We start from the raw sequence: 10486 nt of genomic DNA on the forward strand, positions 1-10486 counted from the left end.
GTTAAAGCAACCTGGTCTCACAGGATTCCGTGAAATGTCCACGGGCCCTTAACTCAAAATCCGTGGAGCCATCACGGAATCGCCCCAAATTCCGTGATGCTGCCACGGATATTACTCCAATGCAAGTCAATGACACTGACCTTCCGTGGTCCACACACGGATACCCGTTTCAATGACGGAGTACAGATCTCACTCAACGGACGTGCTTTCTCATTTGGAAACGCAACATTTGAAGTATTTGTTTCTTTTCCAACATTAAATGCCATAATGACGTTAACCTGACTGTTATTGTAGCTATTGCATTGTCCTGTCATCATAAAATTTCGGTTTGTTTCAGTTAGCCTAATCAAAGTCCCGTGATGACACAACGGACCTCAACAACCTGACCTCACTCATGGACGTTGTAATGTTGCTGGCTTGTTTAGGAATTTATAAGCTTTAGGTCGACTGTGTTGCAATGGCATATAATTAACTTGACATATTGTCTCGTCCTGTCATCATAAAATCCAGTTTGATGGCGTTTTACACCTATTGCTCGCTTGGCTATAGTCAGATCTAAAATCTGTGACAGGAGCACGGAGTGAGTCTGTGGTGAGACCACGGATAACTCCAACGCGCAAGTCAATGACACTCATCTTCCGTGGTCCACACACGGATACCCGTTTCAATGACAGAGAACCTCACTCAACGGACGTGCTTTCTCATTTGGAAACACAACATTTTAAGTATTTATTTCTTTTCCAACACCAAATACCATAAAGACTTTAACCTCTCTGTTATTGTAGCTATATTGCATTGTCCTGCCATCATACAAATTCAGTCTGATTTTGTTAGCCTAACTGAAGTCCCGTGATGGCACCACGGACCTCAACAACCTGACCTCACTCACTGGATGTTGTAATGTTGCTCACTTGTTTAGACACTTGAAAGCTTTATGTCGACTGTGTTGCAATTTTGTCTTGTCCTGTCATCATAAAATCCAGTTTGATGGCGTTTTACACCTATTGCTTGCTTGGCTATAGTCAGATCTAAAATCTGTGATAGGAGCACGGATTGAGTCTGTGGTGAGACCACGGATAACTCCAACGTTCGTGATATGGTCACGTAATTTAATCTATTGATTCGTGCCACGGACACGTTTATTTCGTTATTTTTCGTCTTTCGTGATCACAGCTCGATTCTTTCTGCCTGTCGGCTGCAGGAGAGAAGCTGTTTAATCAACATTTATTCACGAGATCTTATCGTGGTTTATTTTTTTATTTTTTCATGTTATTATTTCGGTCTTATTGCCAGGGAAGCTGGATTGCTTTGCTGTTTATTTTTATTTTTTAAAATGATATTTTATCAGTAGGAAATCGCGCTGAAGAAGTCTCGTTCCGAACACATCGCGATATTTGGCATCAGTTCACGTGTGTCAGCTGTTGGTAAGTAGCCTAGTAAATACATACCTAAATACGCTGTCCTAATAATGTGTGATATAATGTCTTTTCTGTTTGTCGATATTAATCTGCCATTATATCTGCCATTTCCACGGAGACTTTGCTTCATTGCTTTCTAATTCAAAATAGGGTGATTAAACACTGCCTGTCACGTGACGTGCTATAGGCCTAGAATATCAGATTAAAAATAGTACAATTAGTTCCAAAGTTGTATTTGTAGTAGAAGCACAGTAAAAACAACACTTACCATGCTTTTACCACAGTAACATTAGTTTTGCTGTGATAAGTGTAGTAAAAAGACAGTAATCACAAAACTTACCATGCTTTTACCACACTATTGGTAGTTTTAATGTGATACTTATTGTAAATGCACAGTAACTACAACACTTACCATGCTTTTACCACAGTAACCCTAGTTTTACTGTGATAGGGTGTGGTAAAAGGACAGTAACCACAAAACTTACCATGCTTTAAACCTCAGTAACCTTAGTTTTACTGTGATTGGTGTAGTAAAGGACAGTAATCACAAAATTTACCATGCTTTTACCTCTGTATTGATAGTTTTAAAGTGATATTTGTTGTAAATGCATATTAACCACAACACTTGCCATGCTTTTAATGCTTTATAATGTAACATCCAATATGTGTAAGGTAAATCAGTACTTTTTCCTTTAAATAATCCTATATATTATACATAATGATATTTTCTTTTCTCTTTTTACAGCTGAAAAGACCAAAAGGGCCTTTCGGACTCAGTCAGCCCATTATTGTTTGAGGAGAAGTAAACGGAGGAGACGGAAAGCTGCAAAGGCAAATATTCACAATGGTATACGTGTTGGTTTTAACCCTAAATCAAACATTTTATCAAGCATTTGTTGTTTCTTAAAACTTTTCTCACAAAACCCATAGCCCAACCAGTACAAACATAGTCTGCAAGTTTTAATAATTTACGAGATTTAACAAGTTGTCAAATTCGTATGATACTCGATTGTACGAGTATACAAATATGTATATTTGTATACTCGTACAATCCTGCAGCTTTTACTCCTAGTGCTGTCATTGGCTACTGCCTCAATTCCTGTACATATTTATCGCGATATTTGTAAATCAGTTGCCCCACTTCTTGGAAAGTTGTCGGATGTCCCACAGTCCCACACACTGTCAGAAAGTTTATATTAATTGCAAATTGGTCCCCGTCTGTTTATGTTCCAGTGATACATGATACTTCAGATACTAGATTATTTTGTCATAATCAGATCAGTTACACTGCTGATAACTGTCCCGTTTGCATGTAAATCATGTTCATATGATTATTGCTTGCTATTAAAGACATACTTTTATTCATAGAAATGCCCACATATCAGTGAACTTATAACATAAAAATGCTTTTGACATTTAATTATGCAACACTCTTTACAGAAAACATATCCCACAGTTATGGATAAACTCACAACGTCATCATCAAGTCCTGTGCTGGGCACATTGGGCAACAAGTGTCCTCCGGCTCCAACGTATTCGATCCGTGGCCAAGTTCTTCACATCTTCCCATGGGACTCTGACATTCTTCAGATCTTCGTGAAACATCTGTCTCCGTGTCGTCCTTGGTCTTCCCTGTCTCCTGCATCCTCCTGGTGGTGTCCACTTCATCACTGTGTTTGGGTGTTGTTGTTTGGGCATGTGTAGGATGTGTCCAGCGAGGTGCACCCTTTGCTCTGTCACAGTTTCTGAAAGTCCTCATGTGGAGTCCCACTCCTCCTCAGGATCTCTTTGATATATGCAGAACCAATATTGAATATAGTGATTTATCTTTTTCCATATTGTTAAAGCATTTTGTTTTCTCTTTTCAGCTTCATAAACTGTACTTGATTTCTGCCTAATGCCTTTATAAAAAAGGGTCAGTGCACATCAGGTGTTTTGCTAAAGGACATATTCATTGCATAGTTACAATAAAAGTGACCAATAATCACAAGGATATAGAATGAAAGTTGAGAATGTAAAATGTTGCGCTTATGTTTTTGCCTATTTGTTCTTTAAAGCGACGAAACAAATGTATTTTCACATAACAAAGTTGAATCTCATCTTTTGGTTTGTAAATATATAACTTCATCATAGCAATTTTTTTAACGTTAATGTATGTGTCACTATAATAGATTGCCCCTGTATCTGGATATTTTTAATTAACTGATTTTTATACTGTTGTGCAGTAGTTTTGGCACTACATTTGTCTTTAAACAGTTTGACATTAAATATTGGAATAAGCTTTCAAAATTGTGTCCATTCATTGTGCTTTTGTTAAATTTATTTGAATATAATTTATATATCTTTGACTATACATACACTGTAAATGTTAGAAGCACTTTAGTAGGCCTACATGCAATTATCTTTAATTAAAATACTGCAAAACTACCCTGCTGTAGGACATTGCTTAGAAAAAAGTTTATCTTTCAAATGTTTTTATGCATCAGTCTAATCAAATGAGCAAATTTGTGTCATTGATCATGTGACCTCGTTTTTGGATGGTTACCACACAAAGGAGTCTTTTGTTTTTAAATATGAGCTTTATAATTTAATTAGAAATAATACATGTTTAACAGCCTAAATATTACATATTTATCTATCCCTGCAGCCAGAACCAGAAGAGATCTGTCATCATTTGCCATAAATGGGCATGTAAGTGTGACGCATCTGTTCAGCTGGGTTGTTATTGGCTGTGACTTTATCGCAGAACTCGCTGTGATTGGACAATCGTTTAACCCATATAAACTGGCGCTTCATTTTACAAAGTATGGTTTGGTGTTATTATTACATTAGTTATACATTAAGCTAACTATAAAGTGTCTCTATAATGTGAGAAATTACTCCTTTACCGAGATCCTAACCCTAACCCTAAGCATGTCTGCACATTTCAATGAACTACAGGACAGTTTTTCCTGTTCCATTGATAGAATGACAGAGATATGTGGGTAATGTAGTATAAAACGTTTAGTAATAAAACAATAAATGTTAAATAAATAATATATTTAATGGACAACTGGATATCTTCATTGTGCAAACCTTTATGACATATATGAGGGACAGGCTAAAATTTGATATTTTACTGTGAGCACTTTAAAAATAACCTTTATGCCAGCTTTCCATATATATCTGAAAACTGTGGCCAACATTATTTATTATACATAGCATAAGCAGTCGTCCTGCCGATTTTCTCTTTGATACACTAACCGGACTTTGAGTTACAGCCATTTGAAATGTGCATTTGTTTGCTCTTCTGGGGGCCATTGCTGGGCCATACAATCTACACAGATCTACACACACTATTACTATTACACAAGGGTAATGCACCATTCAGTAAAACAACAAAAAAACAGTGCCAACATTTCCTTTTCACCCCCTCTGATTGCTGCTTATATGCCTGACATCAGTGATATATGCTTTCATTCGAAAAGCAGTAGATGTACTAGAATGATCAACATGGATCATCTTCAATTAAGCGTTAAGTATTTATAGCAAGATAGCCACTGTAGCCTCTTGTTATTCACATAGCTTCCTTTTATTTCACTGCAAACTGGCATACATGCAAGTATGTGCAACTTTTGTTGCATTGTTGTCCCAGATATCATTAACCAGATCTAAAAAAAATTATGTCCCAAGTAAAAGAATCATGGTCATTAATTATATGTAGTAATTTATAAGTTATTAATTATATGTAGGCCTAGTTATTTTTTAATTAATTAAACTAAAGAAATAAGAAATTACAATTTCTCAAATAAAAATGTCTATTTACTGTACCAAACACCACTTTCAATACACAATAGTCACCATACTTTATTAAACAACACTTTATTGGAGGACAAAGCATAAAGTTAATAAAGTAGCATAAAGGCAAATGAGATTCAAGATAAATAAAAATGTGTCTTCAAAAAAACATTAACATCATAATAGTCCATTCACAGCTACTGAAGCCATAAAATTAATGCCAGAGAATCATATTTAGTCACCTACAGAAAACAGATTTGATATTGTGTTGGAAAATAATGATTCATTATCACAGCTAAACTGGTTTCTTGTTCTTCCCTGTACATGCCTCTATCGTGTTCGTGTTCGTGTTCTAAACAGTTTGTTCAGTTGAAGAACAGAAGATGTGATCACTGATGTGGTGTAGCTTTTTCTCAGCCAGAGGAAGAAGTCTCAACATCCCATTGCCAGGCGTTCTCCAGTCCTGGTCTGAAAGTAAAACAGAAAACAGAAACCATTCAAATGAAGTTGTTTAATGGATAGTCAGATCAGCTTATGTTCTGCATGATTTAAAGCAGTGATGGTTTACTCTGGCCCTCAGCGTCCACTGTCCTGCAGATTTAGCTCCGACCACAAACCCTCCTGCCTATTGTCTAGAAATAAACCTGAAGACTTTGGTTAAAATTTTCAGATGTGCTCGATTAGGGTTGGAGGTTAACTCTTAATTAACCTCAAAAAGTAGAATGCAAAGGGCCAGAGTTGCCTGTTCCTTACATAAATTTACAAAGCAGCAGTCAGTACATTATATAATATACACATTGAAGTATTATATATATATATATATATATATATATATATAATGTAGCGACTGAAAAATGCTGTGCAGCTGTCAATCAGCTGTGTGTAACCCCGGGCGCGCTGTTGGTTGGCAGCCTGGAGAGAGGGGCGGACGCCCGGGGGGTTATAGTTTTTGAGGGGAGGGAGTTCTTGTCTTTCTGTTCTGGGCGATTCACGCCTGCTGTGTTCTAATGCCGGCACGTTGTGCTTTTGGTGAATAAACAAGTGAACTGAACTCTGGCTTCTTTGAGAGATGTTACAATATATATATATATATATATATATATATATAAAATATAATATTGGAGCACATAATATAAGCTAAGTACTGAACAAAAACAGTTTTACCCATATCAACAGCAACATATTTTAAAAGATTTTTAAGAAAGGCATGGTCTCTTTTGAGCCTTTGCCAGTGATGCTTGATTTCTTTCCAGACAACATACTCTACTGTCAATTGTTTCAAGAGCTTCACTTGGTCAAAAACCTTTGGTAGTGATAACCTGTACAATGTAAAATTGTCAACATCAAATTATGTACTATATATTACAGCATTGTTTCAATACAAGACATACCAATGGACTCGCGCAGCTTTCTGTCTTCTTTGGGCGCCAGCTGTTCCTTCCTCACCCGAAACAAAGGACTTATTCGATTAGCTTGCGTTGATATAAGGACTGGTCTTCCTTCTCGGCTGTAAAACAAGAAAGTCTCGACTTACTCTATGTGCAATTACTATTGTTCCTGAAACATAAATTAAGACAGTATTAAATAAGTTAATTTACCATATGATTCAGGAGAGAACATTTGATGAGTAAATACTGATTGCAATATTCTAGAAACTTCACCTGGGAAGGGCTGATCACGGCAAGATTCGCTGCGACTCACTAGTAGCTCTTGTAATGGTTGGCTCTTAAAAGAGCTGTTGAGTTTGATATTGGTAGAGCTTTTTTAAAAAGGACTAAGTAATCCTGCAAAACAGAAAGGAAGGTCATTTTAATACATTACTTGGAAATAGTCAGTTTATAACTGTAGGATATGTTTTCTGTAAAGAGTGTTGCATAATTAAATGTTAAAAGCATTTTTATGTTATAAGTTCACTGATATGTGGGCATTTCTATGAATAAAAGCATGTCTTTAATAGCAAGCAATAATCATATGAAAATGATTTACATGCAAACGGGACAGTTATCAGCAGTGTAACTGATCTGATTATGACAAAATAACCGAGTATCTGATGTCATGTGACAAGTCAGATAAGCTTTTCCACTCTTGCAAACAGAGGTACAGTAGGTTATGAGGTGTGGAGAGACATCATGTATCACTGGAACATAAACAGACGGGGAAACTTTCCAAGAAGGGGCGCAACTGATTTACAAATATCGCGATAAATATGTACAGGAATTGAGGCAGTAGCCAATGACAGCACTAGGAGTAAAAGCTGCAGGATTGTGTACGAGTATACAAATATGTACGAGTATCATACGAATTTGACAACTTGTTAAATCTTGTGAATTATTAAGACTTTCAGACTATGTTTGTACTGACTGGGCTATGGGTTTTTTAAGAAACAACAAATGCTTGATAAAATGTTTGATTTAGGGTTAAAACCAACACATACATACCATTGTGAATATTTGCCTTTGCAGCTTTCCGTCTCCTCCGTTTACTTCCAGGTCCTTTTGGTCTTTTCAGCTGAAAAAAGAGAAAATAAAATATCATTATGTATAATATATAGGATTATTTAAAGGAAAAAGTACTGATTTACCTTACAAATATTGGATGTTACATTATAAAGCATTAAAAGCATGGCAAGTGTTGTGGTTAATATGCATTTACAACAAATATCACTTTAAAACTATCAATACAGAGATAAAAGCATGGTAAATTTTGTTATTACTGTCCTTTACTACACCAATCACAGTAAAACTAAGGTTACTGAGGTTTAAAGCATGGTAAGTTTTGTGGTTACTGTCCTTTTACCACACCCTATCACAGTAAAACTAGGGTTACTGTGGTAAAAGCATGGTAAGTGTTGTGGTTACTGTGCATTTACAATAAGTATCACATTAAAACTACCAATAGTGTGGTAAAAGCATGGTAAGTTTTGTGATTACTGTCTTTTTACTACACTTATCACAGCAAAACTAATGTTACTGTGGTAAAAGCATGGTAAGTGTTGTTTTTACTGTGCTTCTACTACAAATACAACTTTGGAACTAATTGTACTATTTTTAATCTGATATTCTAGGCCTATAGCACGTCACGTGACAGGCAGTGTTTAATCACCCTATTTTGAATTAGAAAGCAATGAAGCAAAGTCTCCGTGGAAATGGCAGATATAATGGCAGATTAATATCGACAAACAGAAAAGACATTATATCACACATTATTAGGACAGCGTATTTAGGTATGTATTTACTAGGCTACTTACCAACAGCTGACACACGTGAACTGATGCCAAATATCGCGATGTGTTCGGAACGAGACTTCTTCAGCGCGATTTCCTACTGATAAAATATCATTTTAAAAAATAAAAATAAACAGCAAAGCAATCCAGCTTCCCTGGCAATAAGACCGAAATAATAACATGAAAAAATAAAAAAATAAACCACGATAAGATCTCGTGAATAAATGTTGATTAAACAGCTTCTCTCCTGCAGCCGACAGGCAGAAAGAATCGAGCTGTGATCACGAAAGACGAAAAATAACGAAATAAACGTGTCCGTGGCACGAATCAATAGATTAAATTACGTGACCATATCACGAACGTTGGAGTTATCCGTGGTCTCACCACAGACTCAATCCGTGCTCCTATCACAGATTTTAGATCTGACTATAGCCAAGCAAGCAATAGGTGTAAAACGCCATCAAACTGGATTTTATGATGACAGGACAAGACAAAATTGCAACACAGTCGACATAAAGCTTTCAAGTGTCTAAACAAGTGAGCAACATTACAACATCCAGTGAGTGAGGTCAGGTTGTTGAGGTCCGTGGTGCCATCACGGGACTTCAGTTAGGCTAACAAAATCAGACTGAATTTGTATGATGGCAGGACAATGCAATATAGCTACAATAACAGAGAGGTTAAAGTCTTTATGGTATTTGGTGTTGGAAAAGAAATAAATACTTAAAATGTTGTGTTTCCAAATGAGAAAGCACGTCCGTTGAGTGAGGTTCTCTGTCATTGAAACGGGTATCCGTGTGTGGACCACGGAAGATGAGTGTCATTGACTTGCGCGTTGGAGTTATCCGTGGTCTCACCACAGACTCACTCCGTGCTCCTGTCACAGATTTTAGATCTGACTATAGCCAAGCGAGCAATAGGTGTAAAACGCCATCAAACTGGATTTTATGATGACAGGACGAGACAAAATGTCAAGTTAATTATATGCCATTGCAACACAGTCGACCTAAAGCTTATAAATTCCTAAACAAGCCAGCAACATTACAACGTCCATGAGTGAGGTCAGGTTGTTGAGGTCCGTTGTGTCATCACGGGACTTTGATTAGGCTAACTGAAACAAACCGAAATTTTATGATGACAGGACAATGCAATAGCTACAATAACAGTCAGGTTAACGTCATTATGGCATTTAATGTTGGAAAAGAAACAAATACTTCAAATGTTGCGTTTCCAAATGAGAAAGCACGTCCGTTGAGTGAGATCTGTACTCCGTCATTGAAACGGGTATCCGTGTGTGGACCACGGAAGGTCAGTGTCATTGACTTGCATTGGAGTAATATCCGTGGCAGCATCACGGAATTTGGGGCGATTCCGTGATGGCTCCACGGATTTTGAGTTAAGGGCCCGTGGACATTTCACGGAATCCTGTTAAAGGATTCGCCCGGATTCATTGCTAGATTGGTTTCTTGCAGCAGTACAATTGGACATCCAGTTTAGGCTTTTTTTAAAGGATCTTGATATTCACCATTTGCAAATTCAACCCCACAAACGCGCAAAATAATGGTTTGAAATTTAATGTCTAACGTTAAGCCAACTTTACCGCCGTTACTATTACAACAACCTTGTGTCATAAAGATAACTTTGTGGACGACACTAACAGAAACTGACGAATCACATTCAACGTTTCTTTTTGACAAGCATATGTGATATGCATCTCATAAACCAGGCCAACTCGTAGCTTCGCCACTGGTCTGCAGCGCGTGCGTTCACCATGACAACTAATAACGTTACAGTTTAGTTCGTTGGCGTCTGGATGTCAGACCGCATTCAGAGTCAACAGCAGCTGCTGTTTACTACAGTATTTTGAATGAAAAACTACGCACCTGCCCAGCCAAATACAAGAAATGCAGAGGAATTCGCATTTAGACGACCTTATATCCAAGCTACCATCCCTTGACTCTGACCTGTCATCAGTAAGTTCAAGCTAACGTTATGTGTTCTCTGATGATATTTTTTCACATGTGACTTTTTTTTTTAATCGTTATATTACCAGTGTTTATGATTTGTA

At 37.0% G+C, this 10486-nt stretch overlaps 2 long non-coding RNA genes across 2 annotated transcripts; one reads left to right on the forward strand and one right to left on the reverse strand.

Annotated features, from left to right (window-relative positions):
- On the forward strand, positions 1 to 3700 carry LOC311290451. Its single transcript, XR_014627385.1, has 3 exons — positions 1 to 1424; positions 2164 to 2265; positions 2859 to 3700. It is a non-coding gene; the product is annotated as an uncharacterized lncRNA (long non-coding RNA).
- A 1541-nt stretch (positions 3701 to 5241) lies between these two features.
- On the reverse strand, positions 5242 to 8559 carry LOC311289170. Its single transcript, XR_014627070.1, has 5 exons — positions 8443 to 8559; positions 7634 to 7703; positions 6857 to 6979; positions 6587 to 6702; positions 5242 to 5663 (listed from the first exon to the last, which is right to left on the reverse strand). It is a non-coding gene; the product is annotated as an uncharacterized lncRNA (long non-coding RNA).
- Positions 8560 to 10486: the final 1927 nt, after the last annotated feature.

This window comes from Rutilus rutilus (genome assembly GCF_951802725.1).
Source record: "Rutilus rutilus genome assembly, chromosome: 1".
In the NCBI taxonomy this organism is placed as follows: domain Eukaryota; kingdom Metazoa; phylum Chordata; class Actinopteri; order Cypriniformes; family Leuciscidae; genus Rutilus; species Rutilus rutilus.